Source organism: Protopterus annectens, chromosome 7.part0, assembly GCF_019279795.1.
Source record: "Protopterus annectens isolate FY-2018-M chromosome 7.part0, PAN1.0, whole genome shotgun sequence".
NCBI classification, from domain to species: Eukaryota; Metazoa; Chordata; order Ceratodontiformes; family Protopteridae; genus Protopterus; species Protopterus annectens.
Window position 1 is genome coordinate 1697305019 of NC_056739.1, and position 14694 is coordinate 1697319712.

Sequence of the window (14694 nt, forward strand, 5' to 3'; positions counted from 1 at the left end):
AATTATTCAAGATTTATTAGTGAAGATAGAAATTTGTTCATAAGTTATTGCTAGCAAGTTGGATAAAATGAAAGTGGAGTTTAAAAATAGGATAGAAATAATAGAAAAAGATATATGGCAAAGAAGTAACAAGAATTATTTAGAGGGGCTGACAAAGGTTAAAGTATTGTGGAATAATCAGTCTGCAGGAAAGTCTCCAGGAATAGATAGTATTCCTGTGGAAGTTTGGAAGCTAGAAGGGAAGAAACTGATAAAGATCTGGAAGGCTTTTTTAACAGTACTTTAAAAGAGGAGGAAACAACGTCCTGGAAAAAAAGCCATTGTGACTGTAATACCTAAAGATGGTACAGAACCACCAGACCTAGATTCATATAGGCCCATTTAAATTTTAAATCATGATTATTTATTTGTTTTTCTTTACCGAGAAAGTCCGACTGGGTAATACCCATTTTCAATAGAGGCCTGGGGAGAAAAGCTCCATTTGCTTACTTTGCACTATACAAAGTTCCAGTCAAACACAGATTAGTTACATTTCTATTTATATTTATACACAAACAGTAGTTACATTTATACATTCTAAGATTTTACAGAGATGGAAGTTATTAAAGAGAAAGCACATGTGCACCTTAGTGGAACATTACAAACATTATAAACATTATAAAAGGTTTATGGCTATAATAGCTAAAGGAATTGCAAAGGTGTTGTTAAAATTGATAGATATAGATCAGTGTAGTTTTGTGGAGGTGAGGCAAACATTTGACAACATTAATAGAGCAATGATGATCCAGATGGAAGCAGAATGTAAGGAAATACCATTGGTGTTGGTGAGTCTTGATGCAGAGAGAGAGTTTGACAGAGTAAGCTGCAATTTTATGATTAGGGCAATGGAAGGATTTGCATTCCTTGATACAATAATAAGGTGAATTAGGAGGAGATATGAGGGATCAGAGACAAAAATTAAAGTGAGAGGGTTCCTCTCTGATAACTTGTGTCTAAATAGAGGAACCAGGCAGGGCTCTCCTCTTTCATTTTTGTTATTTGTGTTACATTTGGAGCCATTGGCAAAAAAAAATAAAGGACTCAGAAATTCAAGGATATAATTGGTATGGTAATCAAGAAAAGTTGACTTTATTTGTAGACAATATTATTTTGCACTTAATAAAACCAGAGAAGGATATTTCAGTGATGTGAAAGATTATGAGAATGTTTCAAGTCTTTTGGAGACTTCACCCTAGAGAAAGCTGATGCCTGTGCATCACTGAGATGTGTTTTAAAGCCGCGAGGGGGAGCACATCAACAGTGCAAGATTATAATGTGTTTTACAAATTTAGAACAGCTCCTACACAGACAGGAACCAAAGGTGAAGGTGTCTTGATTTATATTAAAAATAAATCTACCTCAAGACTTGTGAACCTGGACAATGCACTTATAGATTCATAGACTGTTAATAGGCCAATGACCCAAGGGACCTTTCTAAGTCTAGCCAAGTTTGCCCTAAAGAATAATGATGTCTTGCATCCAAATAGGACATTGAAGGCCAGGCATTTATAAGCTACCAAATAGGGCATTGAGGGCCAGGCATTTATAAACTACCAAATAGGACATTGAGGGCCAGGCATTTATAAGCTACCTCTGTCCATAAGGGACATAGGTGCCAGGCCTCGTGTAAATTTCCTATTCCCCATCCCCTTGTCTAGGCTGTGCTTAAACTGGGTTATAGACAAACTCAGCTTCACATGGATGGGAAACCTGTTACATAAGAGGGACAGTCTCTGGGGCACATATCTGTCTCTCTAGCATGGTCTCTTTAAGTCACAGACAAAATTCAGCTTCCTAGACCTTGTATTTCTAGTACTTTTTGACTTAAGAATATGCAGGAGATTTATAAGTGTGGGGTTTGCAGATCCCTTGTAAGCCATGCATAGATCACCCCTCAGCAATCTATAGGAGACTGAGTAGAGGTAAAGGGCTTTAAGGTGCTCTGCATAAGGCAGGCTTGTTATGCCTTGTATTCTTTTTGTAAGGAACCTTTGAGGTCACTCTAGTTGCTGCATATGCCTGGTCAGGTAAATACCAAAGGGAGCATTGTGCTTTACGATTGGTCTGATAAGGGCAGAGTACCGTGTGATAATGATCTCTTTGGACCTTGTGCCTTGCTCTTATAAGTTGCACAACATAAAAGGATTTCCTCACCACTGTGACCATGTTGTGGTCGAAGGCAAGGCTACTGTCTGTGTGCATACCCAGATCCCTGACCACTGGGTCAACTCTTAGGGGTGTATTATCAACATGGTAATTAGGCAGGATGGCTGATTTCCCAAAGGATACAATTATGCATTTCTTAGAAATTAATTTAAGACCATGGCTTTGGCACCATTTATTAGTCAGAGATATACCTTCTTGAAGAATGCTAGTGTCTGCAGGGGAGTTGATGATAACCCCAGCTTGCATTCATTTGCAAACTTAATCAGCCATAAACCTTGAGCATTTGCTTCCATTTCAGAGAAACAGATGCCAAAAAGGAGCTGGCCCAATACCTACCCTGGGGGACTCCACTAATGACTGGCCTTTTGGTGGAGGTAGCCTCATCTATTCTGACCTCCTGGGTCTTATCAGTGAGCCAGTTGGCTATCCAACGGGTGATAAAAGGGCTTATGCCAAAATTAGTGAGCTTGTTTATACTACCTGAGTGGGGTATTGAATCAAAAGCCTTGGCCAGGTCAAGGTAAGCTGTGTCCACATTCTTACCTTCATCCAGTGCTTTTGTGACCTTCTCTAAAAAAATCCACCAGATTTAATAGGCATGAAGGGTGGGAGGTTGGCATAATGGTTAAGGTGTTTACCTTACAAACACAAGGTCCAGGGTTTGATTCTCAGATAGGGTAAATGGCTAGGCTTAAAATGGCCTGCAAAGGCAGTTAGCCTAGTAGTAGCCTATGAACCTATAACTTTACTTTAACAAAGCTGAACTGTGATGGGTCCAGTATTTGCAGGTCACCTATGTCCTCATTTATCATATCTATGACGATTCTTTCCATGGCCTTACATATGAGGCTGGTAAGACTTATGGGCCTGTAGTTACTCGGATCATGGGTCGGACTTCCTTTTTGCAAGGTAATGACTGTAGCCATCTTCCATTCCACAAAACCTGACTGAAAACTCCAGTTGAAAAGTGATTCAAATAGATCAGAGAGGTCGTGTTTTATGTTATTTAGTAAACATCCCGGGTTGCTATCGGGGCCCATCAGTGCAGTGTTTTTGGCCATGGAAAGTGCATTAATGACCTGTTCTCTAGTAATGGTTGGGGGAATTGTGCTATGTGGTATTTCCTTTGGACTATCGGGGGGGGGGGTAGAAATTTAAGCTGAACCTGTCAGCCAAAAGGTTGGCAATGGCCTCCAGTTCAATGTGGGTGATGCCATTTACAATAAATTCTATGCATTGTTGTGTATTTCCTCTAGGGCAGCCATGGTGGTGCAGCGGTTAGCATTGCCGCCTCACAGCAAGAGGTTCTCCGGTTTGATCCTTGGTTGGGGTGCCTTCTGTGCGGAGTCTGCATGTCCTCCCTGTGGTCGCATGGGTTTCCTCTTGGTGCTCCGGTTTCCTCCCACAAACCAAAGACATGCTGTAGGTGGATTGGACACTCTAAATTGGCCCTAGATGTAAGTCTGTGCATGTGTGTGTGCCTTCTGTGGAAGGTTGAGCGCCGGACTGGCAACTCGACACCGTAAAACTTCACTGCCAGTCATGAGCGGACAGGTGATCCGCTGTGGTGACCCCTAACCGGGAAAAGCCAAAAGAAGAAGAAGTTGTGTATTTCCTCTGAGTTTACAGACATAGCTGTAGAAAGCTTTGTGGTTGTCCTTTGCCTGAGAAACTATTTTTTTCCTTCAAATTTATCCTTTGAAATATTAATTAACCCTCTTAGCTGCCTGCTTAGATTGGTCAGGGGGTTTCTATTATGTATGGATTTGTTTCTCCTATGCTTGGGCAAGAGTGTTTTTCTTTTGTTGTATAACCAATTGATAGTGTGCTTCCAGCAGGGTGGCTTGTCTTTTGAGTTTGTCTTATTCTTAATATGAGTGGGCACAGCTCAGTCTATACAGCTATCAATATGGCTGTACTGAGATATTGTAAATAGCTCAGTGTATGCTATGGTGTTTACTGGGTTTGGGCGTACTTGGAATTTAGCCAAGGTGTTGCTTAGTAGAGAAATATTAGCCTTGGAATAGTTCTTAAAGGCACCCTGGTTATGTTGAGTTGCACATGTATGAGTTCCAGTGCGTCATATACTTTAACTAGTCTGAATGTGAGAGTAGTCTTAATATAGACTGACACTCCTCCACCTTTAGTTTTCTTCTGTGCAGTAGTTGGTCTAAAGATGTGAAAGGCATTATAACCTTGCATTTTTGGGGGTACTTTAAACCATGTCTCCATTACTACACAGATGTCTAGACTCTCCAAGGAGAGGGAGGCTTGTAGGGAGTGGAGTTTCTGTTTAAGACTTCTAACATTGAACAGTACCACCTTCAGATATTCCTTCATAGGTTCACTTAAGTTGGTAGGTTTATCAGTTTGGCATTGCCTAAAAAAGGCACTATGGGGGTTGAAAAGATCTTTGCCAATATCCAAAAGCCTAGAGGGGATAAGTGCAGACCATCCCTGACAAAGCAGTGTGGTCTGTCAACCATGTCCTCCCATGCTGTCAAATATTGTACCCTCCCTGGATTGACACCAGAAGCTAAGTCAATTGCTAAAATTAATCATTTTCTATTGGTAATGTGGCATCATCCTTGGAGAAGGTAGTATGCTGCTCAATGCTAGGCTCATACCTGCCTGAGACACATAATCAGCAAGCTCAATCATGTCTTGTTTCATATAGTCAAGGGAGGTATGTCTTAGGTCATTAACACTCACATAGACTATGACAGGGTCATATTGGTACCTGTGGTTCAATGACCTGAGGGTCTATGTGATTTGACAGATCTTTGCCCCAGAAAGGCAGCTAACTGAGACTCTCTCCTTACTCAGTCTGGTGAGGGGGACATCGATGTAACTCACTATAGAATCACCAATGACCAGGAAATTTGGCTGTGTGCTGGTTTGCCTTAAGGACTTAGCAGTGGAGGCAATGGATACAATGTTGCTATGTGTAGCTGTGGGTGGAGTTTTAACAGAGTGTTTATATGATGGCTGATGATTCTTTCTTTGACTGTACTATACAAGAGTTCTTAGTGTTTTAGGAAGGTTACCTCTAAGTGCCTCAGCATAAGCAGTTTTATGTGTAGGGTCTTTACCCTGTGCAGTAGGCATTGTGCAAGTATTACTGACGACCTCTGTAGGACTAGTTTTGGTTGTACAAGAGAGTTTTGCCTCCAGCATTAGAAAGTGTATTTACACCTCTTGCATACACTAAGTGGTTTGTCAGTGTACATGAGGCAATTGCTACAATGCCTCAGAGTAACCATTTCAACCAGAATGGCCACAGAGAGAGTCAAGAAGTGCATATTCATGGCCACTGCTCTACTTGGGAGGAGTGAGGAAAACTTAAATATTGAACAAGTCAGTATAAGACAAGCAACTTGATGAGCAATGCTCAGCTATGAGCAAACTAGATGCTCTAGTAGTTAAAAAAATTGTCTAGACAGTAATGCCAAAATAGTGCAGACCACACACCAGAACAAAGACACGTAGAATAGCAGGGACAATAAGCCTTCACCAGCAATTCCCAGCTTATAAGGGCGAAGGCTACCCTCTCCTCCCACAAGAGTGTAAACCACAAACCTTCGTAATATGAAATAACTGGTTTGGAACCCAAGTACTTAAACCAGAACTAAGATACTTTCAGAATAACAGACACAATAAGCCTTCATCAGCAATTCCCAGCTCCAAAGGGTGGAGGCTACCCTCTTCTCTCACAAGAGTGTAGACCACAAACCTTCTTAATGTAAAATAACTGGTTTGGAACCCAAGTACTTAAACCAGAACTAAGATACTTTCAGAATAACAGACACAATAAGCCTCCAACCAGCAATTCCCAGCTCAGCAGGGTGTAGGCTATCCTCTCCTGCCACAAGAGTTTAGACCACAAACCTTCCTAATGTAAAATAACTGGTTTGGAACCCAAGTGCTTAAACCAGAACAAAGACACTTAGAGTAACGGCCACAATAAGCCTTCACCAGCAATTTCCAGCTCAGAAGGGTGGAGGCTACCCTCTACACCCAACTTGAGTTAATCCATGTTCAAATCATCATAGGCAAAATCTAATACCACTTCTTAGCAAGTTATAGGTCCCCCTCTATAACCCAGGAAACCAACACCATGTATTTAAACTTCTTGGAAGCCCTCACCATCCTGCCCAATACCATATTCATGGGCAACTTTAATTACCCAACTATTAACTGGGAATCTTCTATGACACCAAACGTACAGGCACAGATTCCTGTATTTTGTAAACTTAAACTCGCTTGACCAGAGTGTCAATACACCAGCCAGGGGTACAGTCATACTGGATCTGGTCATCACAACAATTGGAGAGCGCTGCACACCCCCTAATGTAATATCTTCCCTGATAAGGTCAGACCACAAAATTGTCTCTTTGAAGTAAAAATAAAACCTTGACATCCAGCAAACCCTGGAATATTCAGGATCTACTCTAAGGCTAACTTCTTGCTTTTAAGTGATAACCTGGCAAATTTTCAAGCCCCTATAAACCCTGAGAACACTTCTGCCTATGCAGAACTGTTCACAGAAACCCTATAAAAGCATGTTAATAGCAGCATAGAGGTGGCTGTACCCACCAGGAAGAAGTACAGAACTAACTCAAAAAATCCATCCTGGTAGAATGACAAAATCAATAGGCTGTATAACAGAAGAAAGAAAATTATGGAAAAAATTAGGAGCTGCAGCAGCAGCAGGATAAAAACACTCTCATCAAGCTAAACAAACAATTCAGAGGACAAATAAAGTCTACCAAAGCCAAATTTGAGGTAAATTTGTCCCCTCAGGCCAAGGACAACCACAAGGTGTTCTTTAGGTATGTTTGTAACCTCAAAGGCAGTACACAATTGTGTGCAGAGCTAATTGTAAATGGAGCCATCTATACTGATCCAGAAGATATAGCAAACCTACTGGCCACAAATTCAGTTCCAACTTTACCCCTCTCTTCCTCTCAACCTTCCCTCAGGAAATACCATCAGATGTAACTCCCCCCTGCTATCACTGGGGAAAAGGTCCATAATGCTCTCTCTATGGCCAAGAACACTGCATCAATGGGCCCAGACAATATCTCTCAGGATGCCTTCTAAATATCATGAAACATGACTGATCAGGCCCTCTGGAATTGCTATTTAACTGTAGCCTCCAAATAGGCATCATGCCTCATGAATGGAGAACAGCAGCGGTCATCCCTTTGCATAAATGTGGGCCATCTACAGATCCTGGAAACTACAGGCCCATAAGTCTCACTAGTCTTACACACAAAGCCATGAAAAAAAATTGTCATGGAAATTATCAATAAGGATATAGTAAACCTCCAGACACTGGACCCAACCCAATTTAGTTTTGTCAAAGACAGGTCATGCCTACTTAACCTGGTGGACTTCTTTGAGAAGGTCACCAAAGCATTGGGTAAGGGCAAAGTGTTTCATATACCTACCTTGACCTGGCCAAGGCATTTATAGGTTCATAGGTTGGTACTAGGCTATCGGCCCTAAGGCCTATGCAAGCCTAGCCATAACAATTCCCTAGATATTTCTTCCCACAATATTTACTTCTCTGGGCCCCTGTCTAGCAGGGCGACTGACATGATCCCTGGGGTGAATTTCCTATCTCCCATCCAATCATCAAGGTTCCTTTTGAAGAGGGGCAATGAGGCGCTCTGCTTGACATGTATGGGCAGTCTATTCCAGAGTATGGGGAGTCTCTGGATCAGGAACCTATCCCTCCAGCATGTTTTGTTCATTATGATGACAAGGTTTAGATCCCTGGAGCGTGTGGCTCTGAAGGATTGGGATTTCTTTAAGTGGAGCATGTCCAACAGCTCAGGGTTTGACATGGCCTTGTATGTTAAGCAGAGATCACCTCTGAGTAGACGATATGCCACAGAGTATAGCTGGAGTTTTTTTAGATGGTCAGCATATGGCATCTGCTTTAGGCCTGTGATTCTTTTAGTGAGGTATTTCTGTGGCCTTTCCAGCTGTTGCAGATGTCTTGTGAGGTACATACCAAATGGGGAATTATACTCTCTAATGCGTCTAATGAGGGATGAGTACAGTGGGACAATGACCTCCTTTTTTCTGGATGAAAAGCCCTTAGTGATGAGGTGTGCCACATAGAAGGATTTCCTGACTGTTGTGGCGATGTGGTTATCGAAAGTGAGACCACTGTCCACCTGTGTCCCTAAGTCTCTCATCACACTTTCGATGTTTAGCGTCCTGCCACCTATGTTGTAATTCATGGGTACATGTTTTTTTCCAAAGGGGATAACTATACATTTCTTGGCATTAAGCTTGAGCCCATGGCTCTGGAACCAGGCATCTGTTTCTGTAAGGCCTTTTTGTAGAATATCCACATCATTTGGGGATTCAATAATGGCTCCCAGTTTGCAGTCATCTGCAGACTTTGTTAGCCAGAGTCCCTTAGTGTTGGCCTGTACTTCAGAGAAGTAGATGCCAAACAAGAGTGGTCCCAGGACTGAACCCTGAGGTACTCCACTTGTCACTTGTCTGGAGCTGAATTTGGAGTTGGCTACTTTTACAGTCTGGGTTCTGTCAGTAAGCCAGTTGGCAACCCATCGAGTGATGTAGGGATTTATGCCCAGCTTAGTAAGTTTATCTATGATTCCAGAGTGGGGGATGGTGTCGAAGGCCTTGGCGAGGTCCAGATAGGCTGTGTGGACCACCTTACCCTCATCCACAGCTCTGGAGACTGATTCAAAGAAGTCAATTAGATTCAGGAGACAAGATCGGCTCTTCACAAATCCAAACTGGGTGGGGTCCAGTGTTTAAAGGTTGCCAATGTCTTTGTTTATAAGTTCCATGATAATGCGTTCCATGCCCTTGCAGATCAGGCTTGTCAGACTGATGGGACAGTAGTTCCCGGGATCCAAGGCAGATCCTCCCTTGTGGAGTGGGATAACTGTAGCTGTGCACCACTCAGTGGGCACGAAGCCTGAGGTGAGGCTATGATTAAACATGACACTTAGGTGAGGTGCCAGTTCATTTTGTAGTTCATGTAGTACACAGCCTGGGATGTCATCTGGTCCCATGGATGCTGTATTCTTAGCTTTGGAGAGTGCGGTTTCTACTTGTGTGGCCGTGATTATCGGAATTTGGCAATCTTTTGGTATTGAGATGAGCCTTTTAGGGGGTGAGGGGGGGGTGAAGTTGGCACTAAATCGATCTGCCAGGATACTGGCAATATCCTTGGGATCAGTATATTTAATGTCATTCTGTTGTAGCTCAGAGCAGATCTAAGCATTGCCATTTAGATTCTTGACATAACTATAGAATGCCTTGTGGTTGTCTTTGGAATCTTTGGCAATTTTATTTTCGTAACTAGCTTTTGAGGATTTTGAGGGATCTCAGCTTCTTACTGAGGCTGGTGAGGGAGTTTTTTGCATCCTGGGATTTTCCTCTTTTCTGCAACAGTTTCTTCCTTCTGTTGTATAGTTTGTTTATAGCAGGGGACCACCAGATTGGCTTCCTTTTTTTGGAGAAGAGCATATTGGTTCTATTTGGGATAGCACAATTCATGCACGAGTGAATGTGCTCATACAGTGCCTTAGTGTAGGACTCTGCAGTCGAACTTCCAGATCCTGTCTGCATGGGTGTTGTGAAGTTTGGCACTTCTGACTTCAGTAGCATGAAGTTGGCTTTGGAGAAGTTTTTTAAGAAGGTTTCCTTACTGGGGATGGAGGTGGGATGTGGATGTCAAAGGTGATTTGCTTATGGTCAGACCTGACCAATAAGGGGATGACCACTGGTGTGGAGCATCTATCTCCCATGTTGGTAATGACCAGGTCTAGGATATTGGCTCCCCTGGTGGGACAATAGATTATTTGATCTGGGGTATTGGAATTTATGAATTCCAAGAACCATTGGGAAAAGGAGTTGGTACCCGAGCAGTTTTTCCAATTAATGGCAGGGTAGTTGAAATCACTCAGTATTAGGGTGTTTGGTTGTATCTTAATATTTTCCAGTATGTTTAGAAAGGTGTAGTGAGAATCTTGGGGCATGGTGGGGGATCTGTAGCAAGCTACAATTTGGATTGCAGTCTTACCTAATGTTAGTTGCACCTGGAGAATTTCAGATGCATTGTGTTGGGAAACTAGCCTGGAGGTGTGAATATCCTTGGTGAATATGGACACTCCTCCACATTTAGTGTTTCGGTCTTGGTTTTGTGGCCGAAAAGTTTGGTAAGAATTGTAGCCTGGTATTGCAGGGGTGCTCTCTGGAGCCTTGAACCAGGTCTCAGTTACTGCACAGATATCGATGTTCTCCATTTTTAGGAGTGCCTCGAGAGAGGGCATTTTGAGGTTTAGACCTCTAGCATTGGGTAGCATTACCTTCAGATTTTGCATGCTTGTATCTGTTACGGTGGTGGTTTTATCCTTTGAACCTTGCCTAAAAAAGGCACTATGGAGGTGGCAAGAGCTTTAGCCAGTAACCTGAATCCCAGGGGTGACAGGTGCAAACCATCTCTGGCAAAGCATCGTTGTTTGTTGATCATGTCTTCCCAGGCAGACAAATACTGGATCCCCTTTGAATGACACTAGAAGCTTAGCCAATTGTTGAAGTCAATCATTTTGTCCTTATACTGTGGTATCATTCTGGGCAAAGGCAGGATGCTACTCAGGGCTAGGGTCATACCTGCCTGGGTCCATGTCTCTCTTCATGTAGTCCAGGGAGGTACGTCTCAAGTCATTCACTCCAGCATGGACAATGACAGAGTTGTATTTGTACTTGTTGTGGAGTGACTTGAGTGCATGCATTATGTGGTGGATCCTAGCACCTGACAGGCAGCTGACTGTAATTTTCTCTTTGTTCAGCCTGGTGGTGGGACATCAGTGTGCCTGACTATAGAGTCACCTATGACTAAAGTGTTGGGTACATTGTCTTGCCTTAGGGGCTGTTGTTGGGTGGCACACTGGTGTTGTGAGCTGTGTGTCACTTTGGTTGTGACTGGTGATTGTTTGCTTTTTGGCTTCGGAGGTCCTTGTTGCCTGGGCAGGTTAATGTTAAGGGCCTCCGCATATGTGGGCTTAGTGTTGCTATGTGTGGGTGTTGATGGTGTGGGTTTTGAAGGGCTATGAGTTGCTTGAGGTGTAATGCAGGTGTTAACCTTCTCCTCTTGACTGTCTAGCACAATCTTGGCCAGAGAGAGCTTAGCTTCCAGTTTGGCTATGTAAGTGCATCTCTCGCAGGTTGTAGTGTTGGGTGGTAGGTGGAGAGGATTGTCTGTGTACATGAGGCAGTTGCTGCACTGCCCCAGTATGCCCAGATTCACCAGGTGGACAGGAGACATCACCGGAAGCTGACCCTTGGACATGCCTGTTTAGGTGCTTTTTTGTAAAGTTTAAGAGCTGTTTTCTCTTACCTTTGTGAGGTACTCTGCAATTATAGGCTGTTTAGTGCCTATGATTAATTTCTCCTTATTGACAAGGAGAGCTGAGTGCTTGAATCAGTTTCAGGCTTCCTAGTGCTTTCCAGCAGATTCTAGAGCAAGTGCTAGTCACAGGGGTTCAGATTTTAGTGCTACTACTGAGAAACCAGCTAGTTCTAAGTGAAAATTTGAAGAGTAGACTTCCTGGCCCCTGGAATAGTTTAACTGTAGCCTCACAGTGCTGCACGATGTGAAAAATGTGCAAACACACGTGTTTTTAAGCCAGAAGTTGAAAGGGGAAGAAATCAGCCAAAAAGGCTAATAAAATTACAATTTCAGAGATGGAAAACACTCCTCTAGCGTTAGATAGGCAGTACAATGCTCACCAGTCCCACTGGTAAGCAGTAGGACTTCCCACTACCACAGCAAGGTCTGGATAGCTCTGAGCACAGAAAATAAAGTCCTGAGACAAGCAAAGCCTGGGATATGGACTGGCTAGAAAAGGTGGGAAACGAGCAAACAAGATAGTATTTTTTTTTGTTGAAACAGGTTAAACAATGCAATAATACAGTACATAAACACAGAAAAGGCTAACACACTTGAGTGTGTAGTCCTAAACAGTAAATGCAATTAAAACTCTACAAAATTAGCAATTTAAAACTTTTTAAATAAAGCAAGGCAAGTGCACAACTGAAAAACGATTTAAGAGGCAGTAACACAGCAGAATAAGTAGCGAGTCTACATATACAGAGAAGTCTATATATACAGAAAAGCAGCTAAAACATACAAACACTTCAGATGCAGTGCAACCTAGAGCACTTGAGTTGTAGCAATATTAAGGCAATTACAGTTATAATAAATGCTCTAAAATATACTCTATATTTCCAAAATGTTTGAGAAGCACAGTTAGAACCAAGGAGATTCAGGCAAAATGTTTTATTTTTTTTAAAGGGAAAAAGGAGAAACAGAAGGCCTTATCAAATGTTCTCTCTGCATTAGGTAGAATGAGCTAATGACACTAGACTGGGAGGAGTGTCCCAGATCAGATTTACAGTAGGGGCTAGCAACTGCAAAGCCATCAAGTATAACAAAAGTTTTTAAACAGATAAAGGAGCAATGAGACTTTACAGAATGCTTTTTTAACTGCAAACAAATCAGTTACCCGTGCAGATTAGTTAATAGCAATAAAAATACACTCAAAAACTGTGCAGCAGGCAATAAAAAGTGCTATATATAAATTGCTAGAAACAATAATCCGTATAAATAATCGAAAAAAACAGGTACTTATATATCTCAGCTAACAGTTGTAGTCAACACCTCTCATCCACTCTGCTCAGTGTGTATAGACAGAAACCCTCTCAAAGTTAGGGCTTAAATGCCAGAAGATACAACCTTAAGACAACTTTTTTTTTTTTTTTTTCCAAGAACACAAAAGAACCAGCCCCCACAAGCCAGCAGCCAATTAACACAATCTAGCCCAGGTAAAGAATGGCTACAGCTAATTCAAGATGGCCTGTTCATGTGCTTTGAACAATCACTGTATAAACAAACAAGCCCAGAGCCAGCAATTCTGACTAGGACATACTAAAGATATTATCCTACAGAGACTAAGCACTACAGAAAGCCACAAAATGAAAGTTTTTAAACAGATAAAGGAGCAACGAGACTCTACAGAATGCTTTTTTAACTGCAAACAAATCAGTTACCCGTGCAGATTAGTTAATAGAAATAAAAATACACTCAAAAACTGTGCAGCAGGCAATAAAAAGTGCTATATATAAATTGCTAGAAACAATAATCAGTATAAATCGAAAAAAACAGGATACTTATATATCTCAGCTAACAGTTGTAGTCAACACCTCTCCTCCACTCTGCTCAGTGTGTATAGCACATATACACAGTATCCCACTCAGGCATTGTTGACAAACTCAAGAGGTTATGTACAAACCTGTATGTCACCTGGTGGATAGCCAACTGGCTGACAGACATGACCCAGGAAGTTAGAACTGGGGAGTCCACCTCTACAAAGAGGCCAGTCACAAGTGGAGTCCCTCAGGGTCCTTCTCAGAAGTCAAGGCCAATGTCAATGGTTTCTGGCTGACTAAATTCGCAGATGATTGCAAATTAGGAGCTGCCACTGAATCCCACATCAACACAAATGTTCTCCAGGAAGGCCTGCCACAAACAAACAATTGGTGTCAGAGCCATGGATTAAAACTAAATGCCAAGAAATGCACAATAACATCCTTCAGAAGGCCATCTACCCATGGTAACTATCATACTGGCAATAAGGCATGACCCAGTGAGGGACTTGGGGACACATATAGACAATAATCTAGTCTTTGACCATCATGTGTCTACAGTAGTGAGGAAATCATTCTATGTTGCGCAATTTATAAACAAAGGTATGGCATCTAGGTCCAAGTAAGTCATTGTTCTACTGTATTCAGCACTCACCTATCATTTAATACAATGCCTCCTTTGATATGTACCAAACCAGTCACATCCAACAACTGGAATGTCCACAGAGGTTCCTCACTAAAAGAATACAGGGAGTAAGTAAAATGTCCTATGCAGACCTCCTCAAGGGAAGATCTATTCCTGGCATACAGGGCATTGTCAGACCCCAATCTGATGGACCTCCAGCATATACATAAAACAAACAGCACTGCAATTACCCATTCTAAAGACTTAAACCTTGCTTGTGATATAAATAGTACCTGCTGGAGAGACAGGTATGTATCTCAGAGATTACTTCGCCTCTGGAGCAGGCTCCATATCCATGTAAAACAAAGTTCCTCCCTAACCCAATTCAAGTGTAACTTGGGCAATTGGATGGAGAAGAGGAAAGTCATCCTTGGTGTGGCACCTATGTCCCTAATGGACACAGGAAACCTGTAAATAGTTAATCTCTCAGGCCGCTGCTAGTAAATCTTGTCAGAGATTTAGGATATATGACCAGGCTTAAAAAGGCCCTTGTGGTCATTAGCCTAGTAAATACTTATGAACCCATGAAAACTAATAAAGACAAAACAAAAGGTATAGCTGTAAACTATGTACCCTCATATGAATTGGTTCAGCAATGCCCA